At 44.4% G+C, this 19,876-nt stretch overlaps 1 protein-coding gene across 5 annotated transcripts in view; it reads left to right on the forward strand.

Annotated features, from left to right (window-relative positions):
* The window catches only part of sertad2b (SERTA domain containing 2b), a 64,191-nt gene that overhangs the window by 30,171 nt on the left and 14,144 nt on the right, over positions 1 to 19,876 (forward strand). The window contains exon 1 of one of the 5 annotated variants that reach the window (XM_072581563.1): positions 964 to 1,012. The exons of 3 other annotated variants lie outside the window; for them this stretch is intronic. The gene's annotated coding sequence lies outside the window, so the exon portion shown is untranslated. Of the gene's footprint in view, positions 1 to 963; positions 1,013 to 2,955; positions 3,128 to 19,876 lie in introns of those variants that run through there. One more of the 5 variants, XM_072581560.1, reaches the window with a different exon arrangement.

The following is a 19,876-nucleotide window of genomic DNA, read 5'->3' on the forward strand; positions in this document are numbered from 1 at the left end:
TTCGACCAATTTTTTTGTGCAGTGATCTAGCTTGCATTTTTCCAAGTTCTGAGGAAGGGTCACTTGGCCAGAAATGTTAACTGTGATTTCTCTCCACAGATGCAGCCAGACTTGCTGAGTTTTTTCAGCACTTTCTGTTTTTGTTGATTGCTTATTTAGGAAATAGTGTATTTGATTGAAGCTTGAATACATGAAAACAGTATATCGAACTGAGAGTGACACCTTCTCTCTCAGTTGTGTAAATATGTTGTTTCAATTTAAAACTAAGCAGCAAGTTTCGTTTTGACCTGAGGAAGGGTTTTTGTTGGAATTAGTTCAGGTTTTGTTAGTTTGCAAGTTGTACTTTTTCTAAGCAGCTTTAAATATGTTTTCAAAAGAGGAACCTGTAGGATAGCCAGTGAACCGGATATCAGCCTGGAGCTGGATTGTTTGTCAGATTGGTGAGTTTGCGTGTAGGTTTTTTTATTGGTGTGGGAGTAATTTCCTGTTGTTGAGTAGAATTTTTATATTTAGAGCTACCTAGCAATTGGGGTCTGTAAGGTTTTGGTTGGTTTTGGAATCTCCCTGCTCCTGTCTTCTCCACCTAAACCCCCCCCACCCCTCACAAATTTGCTTTCCCAAAGGAAAGCTCGAGAGTAGAACAAGACTCCTCTTCCTCCAAATCTTCCCCCCGGCCCTAACCCTCTTTTCTGCACCCCCCCACCAAACTTCCTTTCTGCTTTTCACTCCCCTCCACCTTCTCTATCCCCTCACCAACCCCACTCTTCCAAATCCCAATGGGTGTACCTCTTGGTCAAAACTCTCGTTCACAAAGTTTCCCAGCTAACAACAATCTGCATTTATATTGCAGCTTCAACAGAATTAAATGATGAAAAGTGCTCCAGGGGAGTGATTATGAAGAAAAAATTGTTACCAAGCCACAGAAGGAGATATTGAGGCAGGTGACTAAGATCAAAGAGAAGTGGAGGGGTTTAGCAAAGAAACACCAAAGTTTAACACTGAGGTGTTGAAGGTATGGCTACCCATGGTGGTGATATTTTTTCCCTTTTTAGTTCTTTTTTGGGAGATGGGTGTCACTGACTGGGTCAGCATTTATTGTCCACTCCAAGTTCCTTTTGAGAAACTGGTGGTGAGCTGCCATCTTGAGCCACTGCTGTAGGTAGAACTTCAATGTCGTCATGGAGGGAATTCCAGGATTTTGACCCAGCAACAGTGAGTGCTCAGAAAGCTAGCGCTTCCAAATAAACCTGTTGGACTATAACCTGGTGTTGTGTGATTTTTAACTTTGTACATCCCAGTCCAACTTTCGGAGCACTGTTCCTTCATCTGATGCAGGAGCGTCGCTCCGAAAGCTAGTGCTTCCAAATAAACCTGTAGGACTATAACCTGGTGTTGCGTGATTTTTAACTTTGAGGAAGCAGGAAACTTGGAAAGTTTTGGGGCTGGAGAAGATTACAAAGAATGGGAGGGCAATTACTGCGGAGCATTTTGAAAGCAATGGTTTTAAAGTTTTGAGGTGTTGCTTAACTGGGAGAGAGTGGTCTTGGGGGAACAGGACTTGGTACAAGTTAGAATGTGAGTATTAGAATCTGGAGGATAGAGTGCGGTGGGGAGGGGGTGGAACCAATGGGGAGAGTTGGAGTGGCTGAATCTGAAATTAAGAGCACGAATTAGAAACTTTCTACTGTGGTGGTATAAAACTTACTGCAGAATACTCAAAATTTTAGGAATGTATGGAGTTATAAATTTGCAATAAAGATCAATACCATAACCATGTGCTAAGCTGGCAAAAATAAAACAGGGCAGGTGAGACCTTCCTTGATGAGTTGGGGATAAGGCAGTTCTCAGAGAAAAGGTTAAAACTAGACTTTGAGGGTGGGGGAACAATCCAGTTCAGACAAGAGAAAGCTACTGAACGTGAGCCTTCCCACGGGTCAATTAAGAGGTGGTGGGACTAAGACCACATCAGTCTTTGGCTAAAGAGACCAACATCGCTCTGTTCAGGAAAAAAAACCCAAAGAACTGCAGGACAGATTCAGAAAATGTTGGAGAAACTCAGCAGGTCTGGCAGCATCCGGGGAGAGAGAATCAAGTTAAGGCTTTGGGTTCGGTAACCCTTCATCAGATCCTGCACATCCCTGTTGATCCTCCAGCATCACTGTCACCTGTCAGGGGTCAGGTAGCTCATCCTATTTAAAATCCACTATGCTCCAACTCAATATTCCGGTGATCCTAGCTGAGACCTGTCTCTGCAGCCAGTGGATCAGCTCAGTGGATGATCATGGCCTTAGGAAAACGAAGGAGGTATTTGGATTGTCTCCCTCGTGCGCCAGTCTGCCTGAATAGGTGCACAGGCTCCAGACTTTGCTCCAGTGAAATCCGGGAGTGAGATTGGGTCTGTCAGTTTGTACCAACTAATACTGCAGTGTCTTCTCATAAAGGCTTCATTTCCGAAGGCTTATAAGGGAAAAAGTGTCTCCGGGATTCAGCACTCGCTCATAAAGCTGAGAAAATTACAGAAAGGGAATAAGTGACGGTTTATTGAAATTAAACTCCTCTCTCAACAACAGACAGTAACTTGCATTTGTTTAGCTTCTTTCAACACAGTGAGACAGTTGTTAGTTTTTCACCAGTGAAAGCTGCTGGTTGATCTTTCTTTGCAGTGTTTCACACTGGGGCAATATTGTTAACCCACGGCCTTTTCTCTGTCCAGTTTGAAGAATGCCAAGGAAAGATGCGAGGGTAGAAGCTGAAGTGTTTGAAGATGTTCTGAAATATCTGCAATTCATTGTAGGATTGCTGCAGTGTGGGAGTGAGTCACTTTATTGCTGCTCTGGTTCCCCCCCCCCCCGGGCCCTTTAAGCGGAGGGCAGGGTGCTGTGGCTGATTGACAGCGAGTGTAGAAATGGTATGTCCCTCCCCCGAGCCAGAGACGGGAGGTTCCAGCCCAATATCGTGGGCTGTGTGTGATTGCAGGCGCCTCTGTTAGGGGGAGAGCAGGAGGGAAGCTGCTGTGGGATCGATACTGGGGATCTACTGAGATCCTAGAGATCCTGTGTGAAGCTGAGGGGAATCGATCATGGAACTGAGGTGGTGTTGCACATGACAGAGACTTTAACCAGACTTGGTAAGAGCAATGTTGCATATCCCAGCGGGTCTGACCGGGAAGACTTCGGGCGCATACTTTACAGCAAGTTTTCAAACTGCGGAGGCTGTAGTGTAAAGGATTACGCTGAACTGAAACTGGAATTACATACAATAACACAAACTGACAAAGTACACACAGTCTTACTGCTGCTAGTGCTTGTCAGCGAATATACTTTAACATGGAAAACTTTCCGTTCCTTCAGCGCCAAAGGCCACTGCTCAGCCTCTTTTAAAATACAGTTCCCAGCAGCGGTTTGTAAAAGTTGACAAACTGTGGTGTGTGAAGCCCCGGCTGGGAGCTGGGGGAATCTCCAGTTTATCCACAGAATTATCATGCTGTGGAGAGGCCGGTGTTGGACTGGGGTGTACAAAGTTAAAAAATCACACAACACCAGGTTACAGTCCAACAGGTTTATCTGGAAGCACTAGCTTTCGGAGCGCTGCCCCTTCATCAGGTGGTTGTGAAGTACAGTAGGAGGCTTATACTCCTCAACCATCTGATGAAGGGGCAGTGCTCTGAAAGCTAGTGCTTCCAAATAAACCTGTTGGACTGTAACCTGATGTTGTGTGATTTTTTAACTTTGTCCAGAATTATCAGCACACTTTAAAATTACAAAGTCATTAGCTGAGCTAATCAGATTGTGAAGACTTTAGGTTGGTGTTTTGGTTGCTGTAAATAGAGGGAATTGTTTGGGTGTTTTGTACAGTGCTGTAGCTCTACAGGAGCACATCTCCCATAGTGGATCTGAATGAGTCTGGTTTTAGACACTGTGCTGGTTAACACCAATTACTGTTCCCAAATGCAGCACAGGCAACAAGCAATGTGTTATTCTCTGTTCAGGAGTGTTTTTAGGGGGAATAAGTGTGGCTCTTCTTTGACTTATTCTGTGTGAATGGTAATTCCACTTAGTGATAGGCCCTTTTATACCATTTAGCTAAATGTATAGAATATTAGTATATCAGAAGATGCAGAAATTGGCCATCCACTGTCGATCTGATAATTCGCAACTCCACTTTCCTGCCTTTTCCCTGTAACCCTTGATTCCTTTCCTGATTAAACATCTCTCTACCTCGGTACTGATTATACTTAAATGACCCAACGTCAACAGCCATCTACGCTTTGAGAGGAGAAATTTCTGATCACCCGTGTCTTAAATTTGTGATCCTTTGTTCTGAGATTATGCCCTCTGATCACAGGGGAAGCTATCTTTTCTGTATCTATCCTCCCAAACTCCCCCTAAGAATCTTAAGTTGATTATTGAAATGATTCGGTGCCTGTTTTGCTGAAAACCAGCTTTATTTTGCACACACTTTTACATGGGGGTGGTGAACCTTTGTGTCGTTCCCATTGGAATTGTTTGGGTGTTTTGTACAGTGCTGTAGCTCTACAGGAGCACATCTCCCATAGTGGATCTGAATGAGTCTGGTATTAGACTGAGAGAGTTCACCATGAGAGGTGAACACGGTTGAAAGTTCTGTTCACAGAATAAAATATAATTTCACTGAATGTCGGCTGTCACTGAAAATCCATTTGTTCACATCTACAAATGGGCATTGTTACTCTGTCTTGAGACTATTTTGTGTTTGGTTCCTGTACACACCTACTGCAAAAATGCCAGTGTGGACCTGAAAGAATTTGTTCTGTAATTTGTGAGGTAGCTCCATCAGTGCTAATGTCTCTGTATTCTGATTTTTTTAAAGTTTGATTTATTATTGTCATATGTACCTAGGTACAATAAAAAGTTTTGTTTTGTGAGCACCACAGGTAGATCCATACGGGTAATATAACAGGAAGGAATGCAACAGTAAGGCTGCAAAGTGCACTGAGTGCAAGATCAACACTTAAATTTGAAGTTTGAGAGGTCCATTCAAAGTCTAATAATAGTGGGAAAGAGGCTGTTCTTGAATCTGTTGGTTCACGTGTTTAAGTTTTTCTATCTTTTGCTTGCTGGAAGAGGATGGAAGAGACTACAACTGTGGTGGGAAAGGTCTTTGAAGGCTGCCTTTTTAGTATCTATCACAATTTTAAATGAACAGCATTAGTTTATTTCAGATGAATTATTTTGGCGTTGTAATTGGACCTCTTAGATAATGTGTCATGAAATTCTGGAAAAGATGATGGCCAAATAGAGACCAGCTTCTAGTTAAAGCTAAGGAAGAATAAATGTAACAACTGTGTGATATGAATAAAAAATAGTCAGACATTTGGTGTAAATAACTTTTACATGGTACTAAACTTTGCTGTCTTGGTTTTGATGAAGTCTGACACCTTTTTTAAAGGTCTGTATCTCCCTGTATTTTTGTTCTTCACAAAAGTTATTTTCCTGCAGGAATCTAATTTCTTTTTTTTGTGAACAGGATATCTAACTCTCCTGTTTTTTTATTCCTGTTTTTTTTTAAATTTTTAAAATCTTTTATTCCCCCACACGACCGCCTAACTGCGCCAATCTTTATTCAATATTCTAACTTTGTAAAGTTTTCAGTGAAGTGGTTTTGAAGTAATACGTGTTTGTGTTTAAGGCTGATGTTTAGCACTATTTCACTGAATGTTGGTAAGAGGGAGAATGGTGTTAGCAAAGTGACAATTCAAATCCTGTTTTCCAAAACTCTTCAATTGTTTCTGGGGTTTTTTATCTCTGTCTTTCGCTCTGTCTGTCAAGCTGTCTCTTTTTTTTGTGTGTCTCTCTCTCGCTCGCTCTCTCCCTCTCTCTTGCTCTCTCCCTCTCCGTCTCTCTCTTGCAGTCTTGTCCTCTCCCTCTCCCTCTCCCTCTCCCTCTCCCTCTCCCTCTCCCTCTCCCTCTCCCTCTCCCTCTCCCTCTCCCTCTCCCTCTCCCTCTCCCTCTCCCTCTCCTGTTTGTCTCAGTATGAAGCAGTGGGTGACAGTTACACCATCAGTTTTTGAAAGAAGCATGAATCTGGAAGTGCAACTGTGTCTTGAGTCTAAAGAACGAGTTGTTTAGAGGGTGGGGAAGGGGTCAGTTGACACACAGGGCCAAGGTCCACTTTAAACGCTGAGTAAGTGCTGTTAGCTCAACAGTACGCAGAAAATTGTGCCAACATTGGGAAAGTAGAAAGTATAGGGTGGGGTTGTTGGGATTGGTGTAAATTCTGTTTTTGGACTATGTACAATATAGGAAACCAGTTGGATCAGTTTTGAATTGTTCTTGATTGCCTGTCCAAGAGAAATTATCATCATGTTTGCGAATGAGCAGAGAACAAAGTAATCTTGTAGAGTGTCTATGAGACTGTACTTACACTTAGTTGTGGAACAGTCAGTATTAAACTTGCATATAGACGTACCTCTTCCTTTTCAGCAGAGGCTGATTAAACCCCAAGGTGAAGTGCAAGTAGTTTACAGTACATTCCTGCTCCCTCCCTCAATAAAGCAAGCCATCGAATTCTTTAATCAAAACTTAACCCCATTCTCCACACTCTACCCTCCATTTTCTAATGTATTAATATACCTTGCAACAACACCGATGGGCTTTATATATGGGAGAGTTTTTCTTTTTTCTGTCTTGTGAATTTATGCTGATGAAGGGCTTATGCTCGAAACGTCGACTCTCCTGCTCCTCCGATGCTACCTGACCTGCTGTGCTTTTCTAGCAACACCCTCTTCGACTCTTAACCTTCCAGCATCTGCAGTCCTCAGTTTCTTCTTTTGTGAATGTATGCGTCTGCCTGTCTGTTTTGTTCTGGGTTTTTCCATAAATCCATTAGGCTCCGGGGAAAATTTGTGAGGGAGCCCCTGAGGGGACCTGGTCACCCTTGTTTATGCAGTGTGGGCAGGCAGGAGGCTTACACATTCCTACCTCGGATGCCTATCTGTGTGAATGTTTGGAATACAGACTCTGAATTAACTGGCCTCCTGAGAGGTTCAGGATTCCATTTTCTTGATCACTTTATTAAGTAGACTTTTCTCAAACTGTTATTTTCTCTTCACTACATCCTGATTTTAGCCCCTTGAGCATTTCAGATTCTGATTGCTACCGCACTGCTGGCTCTCTGGGCTATAAACTCTGGAATTCCCTCACTAAACCACTCTTACTTCTGTCTATGTCTCTGTCTCCCCCTCCTGTAAAGAGGCTTCTTAAAATTTGCCCTTTAGAACATTTTGATTATCAATTCTAACATCTCATGCAGCTAAGTGTCATGTAAAGCCTGTTGAGATGTTTTGTCATTTCCAAGGTGCTGTGTAAATGCATGTTACTATTGGCAGCTGCCTGGGTGAAACATTTAGTCCGACTGAGATTTGTGGTTACAGGGACATGTATAATCTCTCTGAACAGTATGTTGATTGTCCTGCTGAAGTGCAGATGAATGATCATCAGAAACCACAACAAATAAGAATGCAGACCAGAACTGACACATTGAAGATTCAGTTCTTTGTCTATGATTGCTGGAGACTTTGTTTTAGAAGTTTTGTTTTTACTTGGTTTGATCTGTGTGGGTAGATTCCAAAGTATTAAAAATGTTGCTTTGTGAATAAGACCATAAGGTGTTGGCGTAGAGGTGGGCTATTTGGCTTTTCAAGTGTGCTCTGCCAATCGATGAGATCAGGGCTGATCTGATAATCCTCAACTCCACTTGCCTGCCTTCTCCTCACCCCTTGATTCTCTCCCTTATCAAAAATCTGTGTCTCAGCCCTGAATATACTTAATGACCCAGCTCTCTGCATAAAGAATTACACAGACTCACTCTGCTCCAAGTGAAGAAATTCCTCTTCGTCTCTGACAAGAATCAGTTGACTGCCCTCAATCCATACTTTATGTCGCTCACTTTGAAATGCTTCTTATTTAGAACAGGATTGTAACTTGGTGAAAATTTCCATAGTGGAAAAAATTGAACTTTTTAATCTTATGTAAATTAGATCCAATCAATACAATTTGCACCTTTTTTGCCTTTGAAGTAAGGTCTAACTTGTTCTTCGAACTATTTCAGTTTCTTTTGCAAAACTGAATCAATTTGTAACATATTTAAAATGACATTCCAAAACATTTCAAATTGGATGTTGTAGAAAATGTAATGAAATACAACTTTTCTACATTGAGCACATGAAGCCCTGCCTCCACCCAATTGTAATTCTTCTGAAGGTTACTGTATACAATCCATGACAAGCCTTATAGCCCTTGGAGTTCCTCCGTCCCATAGCACTTCAGCAGCAGCTATCCCAAGTTTCAGTGTGTCCTTCCGCACATTTTCCTGGAACTTGGAATGTGCCAGTCTGCACCATTTGGTCAAGACCAACTTCATGAACTGGAAGACCAACACATTTCATAGACCAATGATCCCCACTGAGTTGGTGGTCTTCCCTGTGCAGTCAATGTTTACTTCAGTGTGCATCCTGGGAAACAGACCAGAAACAGAGCCTTGTACCAGGGAGTTCCTTGGGATGACCCCATGGCCCAACATTTCAACTCCCCCTCCCACTCTGCCGAGGACATGGAGGTCCTGGGCCTCCTTCACCGCCGCTCCCTCACCACAAGACGCCTGGAGGAAGAACGCCGCATCTTCTGCCTCGGAACACTTCAACCCCCAGGGCATCAATGTGGACTTCACTAGTTTCCTCATTTCCCCTTCCTCCACCTCACCCCAGTTCCAACCTTCCAGCTCAACACTGTCCCCATGACTTGTCCAGACTTGTCCTACCTGCCTATCTCCTTTTCCACGTATCCACTCCACTCTCTCCTCCCTGACCTATCACCTTCATCCCCTCCCCCACTCACCCATTGTACTCTATGCTACTTTCTCCCCACACACCACCCTCGTCTAGCTTATCTCTCCACGCTTCAGGCTCACTGCCTTTATTCCTGATGAAGGGCTTTTGCCCGAAACATCGATTTTGCTGCTCCTTGGATGCTGCCTGAACTGCTGTGCTCTTCCAGCACCACTAATCAAGAACCTTGACAAAAACTGCTGCATCTCTGTCCCCTCTCACTGCAAAGGCACGTTCCATAAGGAGATGGACAACATTCTCTTCCCAACCATAGACCCCTCCAGTACAGCAATGTGGAATGGGTGGTTTCACTTCTTTGTGCATTTTATAATCACTGACAAAGTTTATTGGTGTCTATTCAATACCCAAAAGTTTTGAGGAGGCATTCTGACCTATGCTGTAAAATACCCCAACTCGTTATTTCCATATTAGGAAACATCCTCCTGATTTAAAAATTGGACAGAGAAGCATTGTTCGTCAAGTCAGGCTGGCAAAAATGTCCGTCAATAAACTGCATCCACCCTCCACAATCAAAAAGTGTGGGTCCATTCCCACTTTCAACCTGAAAATGTAAATCCAAGATTTCACTTGCTGCAGGACTGGGCAGTGCTGCAATACGGAGGTAGATGTAAAAGGTCCTGCGTCCCGCAATGCGGTGAGATCTCCTGATGTCCAGAATTATCAACAGGTTATCTGGTTATTAAATTGTTTCCTTTTGTGTAAATTGGCTCCCACCTTTTGTCTCATTAGCCCGTAGTGACTACCTCTGAACAGTAATTCAATCTTTGCAGAGAGCTCCCAGATCTCTCAAGGGCACGTTAGCATAATATGTAAACACAATCTCTCTCTCTCTCGTTCGTTCTTTATTTCATTACAGCAATACAGAAGTGTACGCAATCAGACTGAGTAGGTAAAGGATGCCAGTCTGCTCTCTGGAATACAGCATTTGGTAGGTTGCAATTTGGGAATTATCAGAGGGTTATTACTTTTTGCAATCCTCTTCTCGATCCCATTATATAGTGCTGGGGGAGAGGGGAACGAGTCAGTCTCCACCTCCCTCATTTCTGTCAGTGGCAGTGGGAGAGTGGGGGAAATGAAAGAGAATGATCAAACCTTTTGTAATTAAATAATGTGAGAAGATGAGAGATCAGGAGGAACTCCTTTATGCAGAGGATTAGTGGGAACGATTCTGTAAGGGGCTACTCAAGAAAATTTAATAAATATTTCAAATTAAGGCAGATGTAAGGTTTAAGGAGAGAGTGCATGTCACTGGGCTCATTTTTACATCTAGAACAATAGTTGAGACAGACGATGGTTGATGGCTGCTTTATGAACCTATTTCATACTTGGGTGACACTCGGTAAATATGTATTTACAGCCTTTAAGGGCTTGGTGGCTTAATGGGAGTATCAGTACTTTCGAATCAGGAGGACTTGGTTCAAGTCCCACCTGTATTAAAGGTGTGGTAACTCTGAAGCGTTTGATGAGAAAATATCTCTCTTTCTAGCTTATGGATTGCCTACTTTCCAGCAGTACAGTACATTTTATAGGAACTCCGAGCCAATTTGTACACAGCAAGCTCTCACAGGTAGTATTGTGATAATGACCAGATCATCTGTTTTAGCCGAGGTATAGATCTCCAGTCAGAATACCGGGAAGATCTTCCTCAAATAGAGATCTTCCCAAGAATATGAGTGTGCAGATGGGGTCCCAGTTTAAGTCTCATCTGAAAGACAGCAGCATTGACAGTGCTACACTGGAGAGACAGCCTGGATCAGTCTGCTCAAACCCTGGTGCAGGGCTTGACCCCAGAACCTTGTGGTTCAAAGGTGAGCACGCTACTGGGTGAGCCAAACTGACTCTTCTCCTCATATTGTGGGCGGCACGGTGGCACAGTGGTTAGCACTGCTGCCTCACAGCGCCGGAGACCCGGGTTCAATTCCCGCCTCAGGCGACTGACTGTGTGGAGTTTGCACGTTCTCCCCGTGTCTGCGTGGGTTTCCTCCGGGTGCTCCGGTTTCCTCCCACAGTCCAAAGATGTGCAGGTCAGGTGAATTGGCCGTGCTAAATTGTCCGTAGTGTTAGGTAAGGGGTAGATGTAGATGTAGGGGTATGGGTGGGTTACGCTTCGGCGGGGCGGTGTGGACTTGTTGGGCTGAAGGGCCAGTTTCCACACTGTAAGTAATCTAATCTAATCTAATATTAGTCCTGAAGTGATCCTAGAAGGGTGGTCACTCAGATATCAGTGTGTCTGAGCTCTATGAGCAACTAAGTATTCAACGTGGTGTTAGTGACAGGGTCATATTAGAGTAAAACTGTGCAAACAGGGCATGGAATTTACATTCATGAAAATATGATGAAACTGTCTTCATAGAAGTCTGAGGACTGACCCCAGTTGAACAAAACATACAAGTGGACTGAGTGGTAGAACAGTTTGATTTGCTGTATTCATTCTTTGATGAATTATCTTGGGACTGTTTTTCATCTGTTGTTGCTCTGCCTCTTATTGTAAGGGGTAGCAGGTGCAGAACTCAAAAAATGTAAACAGCTGAAGCAGTTAATGGAGACTCAAACCTGTAAAGAGCAAGTATCTTTCCAGGCAGTATGGGAACTGAACCCATGCTCTCAGCATCACACTGCATTACAAGCCAGCTGCCCAGTCAACTGAGCTAACCGATGCCCCACTGTAAAGTTTATTGACATCTGCTTCTACATCCATCTCACTTTTGAAAATGAAACCAAACCGAGAAACCTCGCACATAGCCAGCTTCTGAATAGACTTTTTCTGATGTCAGTGTTGGTTCAGGTAAATGTCCGCCAACTGTTATTTGTTGTGATGTTTGCCTGCCCTCAGCTTCTTGCTTTGTAATTTTGGATATTTATTACCACTTCCCTCAAATGAGTTAATTATCGCTATTTGAAATGAAGGTCAAAGCGAGGAGGGCGTTTGGGAAGAAACTGACCAGTTGTCCGAGATGATTCCTTTCATTCTCAAACCCACAGACACACACGCACACAGACTGGATACAAACCATGTCTCCCAACTTAAAGTTTTCTTTGACAGTTGAGCTCACTCTTTGGTCATGTTCCCTGAAGACAAAGTATCAATCACACGAGATGTGAGGGTGTGCCTAAAGACCTCAGTTTGTCATTTTAATTGCTATTTAATGACAGCCTCTGATGTTATTGAGGGCTGTGGAGTAAATCCTTTTCTTTGCATATTGTTATTAACCCCTGTCATTTATGGTCATAGAATAGTTGATTGAACTTGTTAAAGTATTGTGTTCCCATTGATCACTGAGATGACAGTGGTGCATCCCAAGCCAGCTGGTTGCTAAACAACACACTGTCACTGAGGTAAATGTCTTTATTGTACAGCTGAGCTCCATTGACCAGTATCATTGTTTGACTCTGGTGGAGGATTTGTAGCATCTGTGGAGAGCACGAAGGTGTCTGCTTCACTTCTGTAGACTGGCGTTCATTCAGGTGGATCAGGAATGGTGTTCACCACAAGGCAAAACAAATTCTGATTTTAGATTCACTCTCTGTCTGTATTTTTGTCCATCTGGGTTTGAATATTTCTGAATGTGTGGAAGGAAAAACATAGGAGAAAGTGAGGACTGCAGATGCTGGAGATCAGAGCTGAAAATGTGTTGCTGGAAAAGCGCAGCAGGTCAGGCAGCATCCAAGGAGCAGGAGAATCGACGTTTCGGGCATGAGCCCTTCTTCAGGAATGAGGAAAGTGTGCCAAGCAGGCTAAGATAAAAGGTAGGGAGGAGGGACTTGGGGGAGGGGTGTTGGGAATGCGATAGGTGGAAGGAGGTTAAGGTGAGGGTGATAAGGTGAGGGTGATAGACCAGAGTGGAGGTGGGGGCGGAGAGGTCAGGAAGAAGATTGCAGGTTAGGAAGGCGGTGCTGAGTTCGAGGGTTGGGACTGAGACAAGGTGGGGAGAGGGGAAATGAGGAAACTGGAGAAGTCTGAGTTCATCCCTTGTGGTTGGAGGGTTCCTAGGCGGAAGATGAGGCACTCTTCCTCCAGCCGTTGTATTGCTATGGTCTGGTGATGGAGGAGTCCAAGGACCTGCATGTCCTTGGTGGAGTGGGAGGGGGAGTTGAAGTGTTGAAGGAAAAATATAGCAAAGATAACTGTTATATCCTTTACAGATGGGGGTGGGGTAGGGATCAAGAGAATGGTAGCAGAACCACAGAGACACTTTGCATCTGTCTTCACAGAAGAAGATTCAGAAAATCTCCCAGATGTTCAAGGCAACCAAGGGATTTGTGAAATTGAACTAATGAAAATAAGGTTTTATAAAGAAATGATACATGAATAATTAAAACTTGGAGATGCCAGTGTTGGACTGGGGTGTACAAAGTTAAAAATCACACAATACCAGGTTATAGTCCAACAGGTTTAATTGGAAGCACTAGCTTTCAGAGCGCCGCTCTTTCATCTGAAGGGGCAGCGCTCCGAAAGCTACTGCTTCCAAATAAACCTATTGGACTATAACCTGGTGGTGTGTGATTTTTAACTGAGTAATTAACTGTATTGAGGGTTGGAACATTTCCTGGACCAGATAACTCTCCATGATGGAGCGTTAAAGGAGGTAGGTGTGGAGACAGTGGATGTATTGACGATTATCCTTCGTCAATCTATAGATTCAATAAAGGTGGTTGCTGCCTGGGAGGCACCGAATGTAAGCCCTTTTTTTTTGAAGAAGTGTGGAAACTAACTTTGTAGTTTGTCAGTAATTGGGAAGGTGTTTTGAATCCCTTATAAAGGACGTTTAGAAAACAGTAGCAAAGTTGGGCAGTGACCATGGCAAATTTAGAGTCATGGTGTTCCCAACCCCTTCAAAACTTAAATAAAATTAGAATGCACGGGCCTGAAAGATTATACTAATATGGATTAAAAGAATTCTTTAATAGAAAGCAGAGAGTAAGGATAAATGGACCGTTCTCTAGTATCGAAAGGCTCAGTGCTTGGGTTCTAGCTGTTCACAATCTGTATGAACGCTTTGGATGTGTAATATTTCCACATGTACTGATGATACTAGTGAGTGGGAACACATGTTGAGAAGGGTTCAAGGAAGTTTCAAGAAGATTTAGGCTCAGTGAATGGGTTATAATATGGTCAATGGAATGTAATATGAATAAATATGAAGTTATTCACTTTGGTAGGAGAACAGGTAGAATGTTTCTTAGATGGTAAGAGGTTGAGATGCATGGGAGCCCAAAGGGACCACCATGTTCTTGTCCATGAGTCACTAAAGGTGAGCATGCAGGTGCAGCAAGCAATTAGAAAGACAAACAGTAATTTGGCATTGATTTCAGGGGGAATTAAGTACAGAAATTAAGATAGATAATGTGGTGCTGGAAAAGCACAGCAGGTCAGGCAGCATCTGTGGAGCAAGAGAATCCATGTTTCAAGCATAAGCCCTTCATCAGGATTCAGGAGTCGTCGATTCTCCTGCTCCTCGGATGCTACCTGACATGTTGTGCTTTTCCAGCAACACACACTCGACTCTGATCTCCAGCATCTGCAGTCCTTATTTTCTACACAGAAATAAAGATGTCTTGTTGCAATAACACAGAGTTTTGGTGAGGCTGGACCTGGAATATTGTGTGCAGTTTTCATCTCCATATCTAAAGGATATACTTACCATATAGGAAGTGTAACCAGTCCTCACTAGTTAAGTCCCTGAGATGGTGGGGTTTTGTCTTTGAAGAGAGATTGAGGAATGAAATCCTCAGCTGTTATACGTTTCCTGTTTAAAAGAAAGATCAGTTCTTTAGTTCATCTTCTGCCCATAATGTTTGCTGTCGACCCCATTAATGTTAATGTGATCTGTCTAAATTTGACTTGATCTTGAGATTCTCATCTTTACATCTGGGTGTACTTTTTGTTAACAATTTACATGGCTTTGACTTGCCATGCTTTAAGGCTTTGGTTTAAGGTCCTACATAGTTTTCCATGGTGTATTAAAACAAGTCCAGAGGGAAAAATCATAATTTGAATACAAGCAGTTTCCACAGAAACTGTGAACAGGGCACACTATGTTTCACTGGAAATAGTTTTGAGTCTGTGTCTCAGGGGAGTGTTGGAAGAGCTGCCTCCCATTTCACAGAAACAGATTGTATTTGAAGTGGGAGTTGCTTCAGTTTTCAGAATATGATCTAAACAGGGCCAGTCTATCTTTGGTATTAAATTTGGTGCTGGGATAGGGGGTTAGGGCAGCGCCTGGGATACGGGGTTAGGGGCAGGGCCTGGGATAAGGGGTTAGGGGCAGGGCCTGGGATACGGGCAGGGCCTGTGATGGGGGATTGGGGTGGGGGCCTGCGATGGGGGTTTAGGGGCGGGGCCTGTGATGGGGTTTGGGTTGGGGAAGGTCATGTCCAAGTTGATGCACTTTTTTCAAATAATTAAGGATTTTGATTAGAACAATTACCTCAATTTGCAAAATAAAAACCTCTTTAAACAATTTGCAGTGAGATTTCAGAGCAAGAAGGTGTTTTATTCAAAGTGAAACTGCTGTGGGGAACAGTGTTTCTGCCAATCAAGGACTGATATCCTGACACATGGACCCTGCTTCTGCCAAGCTGTAGGGAGGACTTGAGCCCCTTGGTCAAGGGAGGGGCAAACAGCTGGTTTGTGCTAATGGAGAGTAATCCCAGTGTGAACAATGGGAGGGTAAACTGCAGCGTAAGGCCTGACACTGGCATCATGGAAACAGAGAATAGGATAAGATTGTTGAGAAAGTAGAAAGGAAGCACTTTGTGAAATGTAGCCAGTCTTCAGCTCCCGGCATGTCAGTCACCTGCTGTAGTTTAACGTTACTCCCCATTCACAAACATTGTGGATTGCATATCCAAATATTGCAGAGTCTCGTCACACCTGAACCTGATGTACAAGGACATCTCAATAAGAGTCTTCAATCGTGAATTGAAAGGGATATTTTGATGCTGATTTCAAATGCAGCAAAATCCAATTATTCAGGCCACCTCAGCTGGTGTGTCAGGGTCCGGCTGGTGCTGAAAGAGCCCATTTGCTCCTCTAAACTGCGCCACAGTTAGCTGTGGATAATCTGTGTCTGGATCCTGTGTAACTGGATCTCTGCACCGAAAAGCTTCACCAAGGTTCACACTGGGAATTCCAGCCTCTGTATCATCTTCATTTCAGACTTCCATTCTGAAGCTTCAGGTGACATCAGCCTGAATGGTTTCACAGTAGTGTTACAAAAATTATATAATAGTATGACAACATGTCAGTTAAGGAGATTATGGGGTCAGATGACCCAAGGTTTGTTGAAAGCAGTTTAAGGATCATCTCAAAGGAGGAAGGTATGATGAAGAGATTGTGGGACGGAACAATTGCCCCATTGGGAATGCACATGAGGCCTGAATCAGGAGCTTGGAGATCTTGGAGGGTTTGGAGGCTGGAGGTAATTAGAGATGGGAAAGGGTGAGCCCATGAAGAAATCTCAGCACAAGGATGAGAATTTTCAAGGGCAGTCGTTGCTTGACCAGGACCCAGTCAGTGAATACAAGGGGTGAGAGGGGAAATGGGACTTGGCAAGACACAGTCAGCAGAGCTTTTGATTAACGGAATAGTTGAGACACAGGTAAGGATTTCAGTAAGGTGCGCCACGTTAGGCTACTGGATAAGCTCGGGAACGTGTGATAGTATATTCACACGCATAGAGCATTGACTAACTCAAGAGACCAAGAATTGAGCTAAGGGAGTTTTTCCAGGATGGCTGTCAGAGTGCCACTGGGATCAGTGCTAAGGCCACAATTATTTACACTGCTTAATGACTTGGATAAGGAAAGGGAATGTCATCAAGTTTGGGAAAGTTTATGTTGAGGATGACACCAGATCTGTGTAGGGATATAGACCGGATAAAGTATGCAAAACCTGGCAGCTGGGAAATTGTGAGATTCTCCATTTTGGCAGGAAGAATAAAGGAGTAGAATAGTATTGAAATGGGGAAAGCCCTGCAGAAAGCTGCAGGACTGATCGATCTGGGGGTCTTTGTGCATGGATCTCAAAAAGCTAGCATCCAGTTTCAGTGGATAATAGGGAAGATAATAGAATGTTGGCCTTTATTTCAAATGGAATGGAATATAAAAATGGAGAAGTCTTGCTAAAATGATACGCAACAGTAGTTAGAACAGTTTTTGTCCCTTTTATCTGAGAAAGATTTGCCATTGGACACAGTCCAGAGAAGGTTCACTTGAACCTGGCTACCGAGGGACTGTCTTAGGAGAGATTGAGTAGATTGAGCCTGCACTTGGCGTTAGGAGAATGAGGGGAGACCTGATTGAAACGTACAAGAGTTTTCAGGGATTTAATACGATAGATGCAGTGAGGTTATTTTCCCTTGTGGGAGAGTCTAGGACCAGAGGGCTCCATCTCAGTTTAGAGTTGTCCATCTATAAGATGAGGAGGATTCTCTTCTGAGAGTAGTAAATCTGTGGAAATCTTTACTACACAGGTTGTCCAGGCTGGGTCACCAAATAGATTCAAGGCTGAGCTAGACACATGTTTAATCAGGAAGGGAATCAAGGATTATGGGGAGAAGGCAGGCAAATGGAGTTGAGGATGATCAGATCAGCCATGATCTCATTGATTAGCGGAGTGGACTCGATGGGCTGAATGGCCTACTTGTGCTCCTATAGTAAGGTCTTCTAAATTGAGACAGAGTGTGAAGGTGAACAATGTTGCTTGGGTGAACATTTGAAGAAATGTTACACCTTTTACACATTAGTGGGCGGCACGGTGACACAGTGGTTAGCACTGCTGCCTCACAGCGCCAGAGACCCGGGTTCAATTCCCGCCTCAGGCGACTGACTGTGTGGAGTTTGCACATTCTCCCCATGTCTGCGTGGGTTTTCTCCGGGTGCTCCGGTTTCCTCCCACAGTCCAAAGATGTGCAGGTCAGGTGAATTGGCCATGCTAAATTGCCTGTAGTGTTAGGTAAGGGGTAGATGTAGATGTAGGGGTATGGGTGGGTTGCGCTTCGGCGGGGCGGTGTGGACTTGTTGGGCCGAAGGGCCTGTTTCCACACTGTAAGTAATCTAATCTAATCTAATTAGCCAATAAAATCTGACACAGTTCATCTCAAAAACCAGTTTGTCTGAGTTCAGATCCTCACAACAAGGTTAAATGAATTGATGATCCAGTGACTATAGTGTAAACTGTCCAGTGTAGATTAGCATTTAACTACAATGTTTGAGTACCTGGGTACAGAGGGACTGGTTATATGCTAAAGGAAACTGCAAATGGAAATTGAGCTTTGTTAAAACAAAACTTTGAACAAAAGACTTGAACGGAGTTGCTGAAGATAAGTTTTCAGTTTCTGATTTTTATTATCCTCTGTGTAACCTGACCAAGGTAAAGTTTGTCATATTGCAGATCAATGACCTTTCAATGCATTAACCTCTGTGACTCTCAGATAAATCCACTTGCTGTTTTCTTTTTGGAAAGGCTTCCAGTCATTTTCAGTCATTTCCTTGAAGCTGCTTCTAACGTGGAGCAGGGCAGCTGCAGCTATACTGAGGGGGCAGCTGAGTTGATAGTTCAGGCTATCACCAACTGGGGGTGTTACCCCCGGTGGGAAGGAGATGGGCAGAAAGTGGGGGGGGGTCAGTCTTTGACTATCCTGGTTGATGGTTTTGATGGGCTACCAGCAGTAGACTGGGGCAGTTCCAGCATACCATAAGGTGATTGGAGGAAAGTTTAGGGGAGATGTCAGAGGCTGGTTCTTTACACAGAGAGTGGTGGGTGTATGGATTGCACTGCCAGCTGTGGTAGTAGAGTCAGAGACATTGGGGACATTTAAGGGACAATTAGGGACAATTCACTCAAGTCCTTTAGTGATGGAAATCTGTCATCCCTACCCGGTCTGACCTATGTGTGACTCCAGGCCCACAGAAACGTGGTTGACTCTCAGCTATTCTTGAAATGGCCAAGCTAGCCTCTCAGTTCGGAGGGCAGTTAGCAATGACCTTGCTAGAGATGCCAAAAATCTCATGAAAGAACAAAATAAAGTTCTCCCTGAATTCGCAGTGGGTTGTTTGGGGACTGCCTTGTGTTGATGGCTGTTTGTGTCCAAATGGAAACACTTTCCTTACAACTTCCCTCCCAGTCTCGATGGGGTCTGGAGGATGAGTAATTCCTCCTGGGATCTGCACAGAGGAGTGGTTTGCTCACATCAGGACCAGGCTGGATTGGGTTTAATTTATACACTCGAGAGGCATGGGGTTGGGGGGGGTAGCATTGTGCTGCATCTCCCAGGGGGCATACATGACCGAGGAGCAAGTGTGGCTGGGCTTTTTAATGTCATGAACACAGGCTGCAACTGACTCCTTCTCCCCAGAGCAGTGTGGTTCAACACCCAGTCATTCCGCTGTGGGAGGGGTGTGGGGTGTGTGTGTGAGTGTGAATAAGCATAAAAATATGCAGGGTGGGGTGGCTCTGAGCTCTCACTCTCATCCTGAGTCAGTCAGTCACTGAAGGACTAGGTCAAAGAGGGAGGGAGTCAGACTGAGGAAGGGACTGGGTCAGGGAGGGAGGGACTGGGTCAGGGAGGGAGAGAGGGAGGGACTGGGTTAGGGAGGGAGGGAGGGAGGGACTGGGTCAGGGAGGGAGGGAGGGAGGGACTGGGTCAGGGAGGGAGGGAGGGAGGGACTGGGTCAGGGAGGGAGGGAGGGAGGGAGGGACTGGGTCAGGGAGGGAGGGACTGGGTCAGGGAGGGAGGGAGGGAGTGGGTGACTGTATCCAGGGAGGGAGGGAGGGATTGGGTCAGGGAGGGAGGGAGGGAGTGGGTGACTGTATCCAGGGAGGGAGGGAGGGAGTGGGTCAGGGAGGGAGGGAGGGACTGGGTCATGGAGGGAGGGACTGGGTCATGGAGGGAGGGAGGGACTGGGTCAGGGAGGGAGGGACTGGGTCAGGGAGGGAGTGGATCAGGGAGGGAGGGAGGGATTGGGTCAGGGAGGGAGGGAGGGAGGGAG

Source organism: Chiloscyllium punctatum, chromosome 11 (assembly GCF_047496795.1).
Source record: "Chiloscyllium punctatum isolate Juve2018m chromosome 11, sChiPun1.3, whole genome shotgun sequence".
Classification (NCBI taxonomy): domain Eukaryota; kingdom Metazoa; phylum Chordata; class Chondrichthyes; order Orectolobiformes; family Hemiscylliidae; genus Chiloscyllium; species Chiloscyllium punctatum.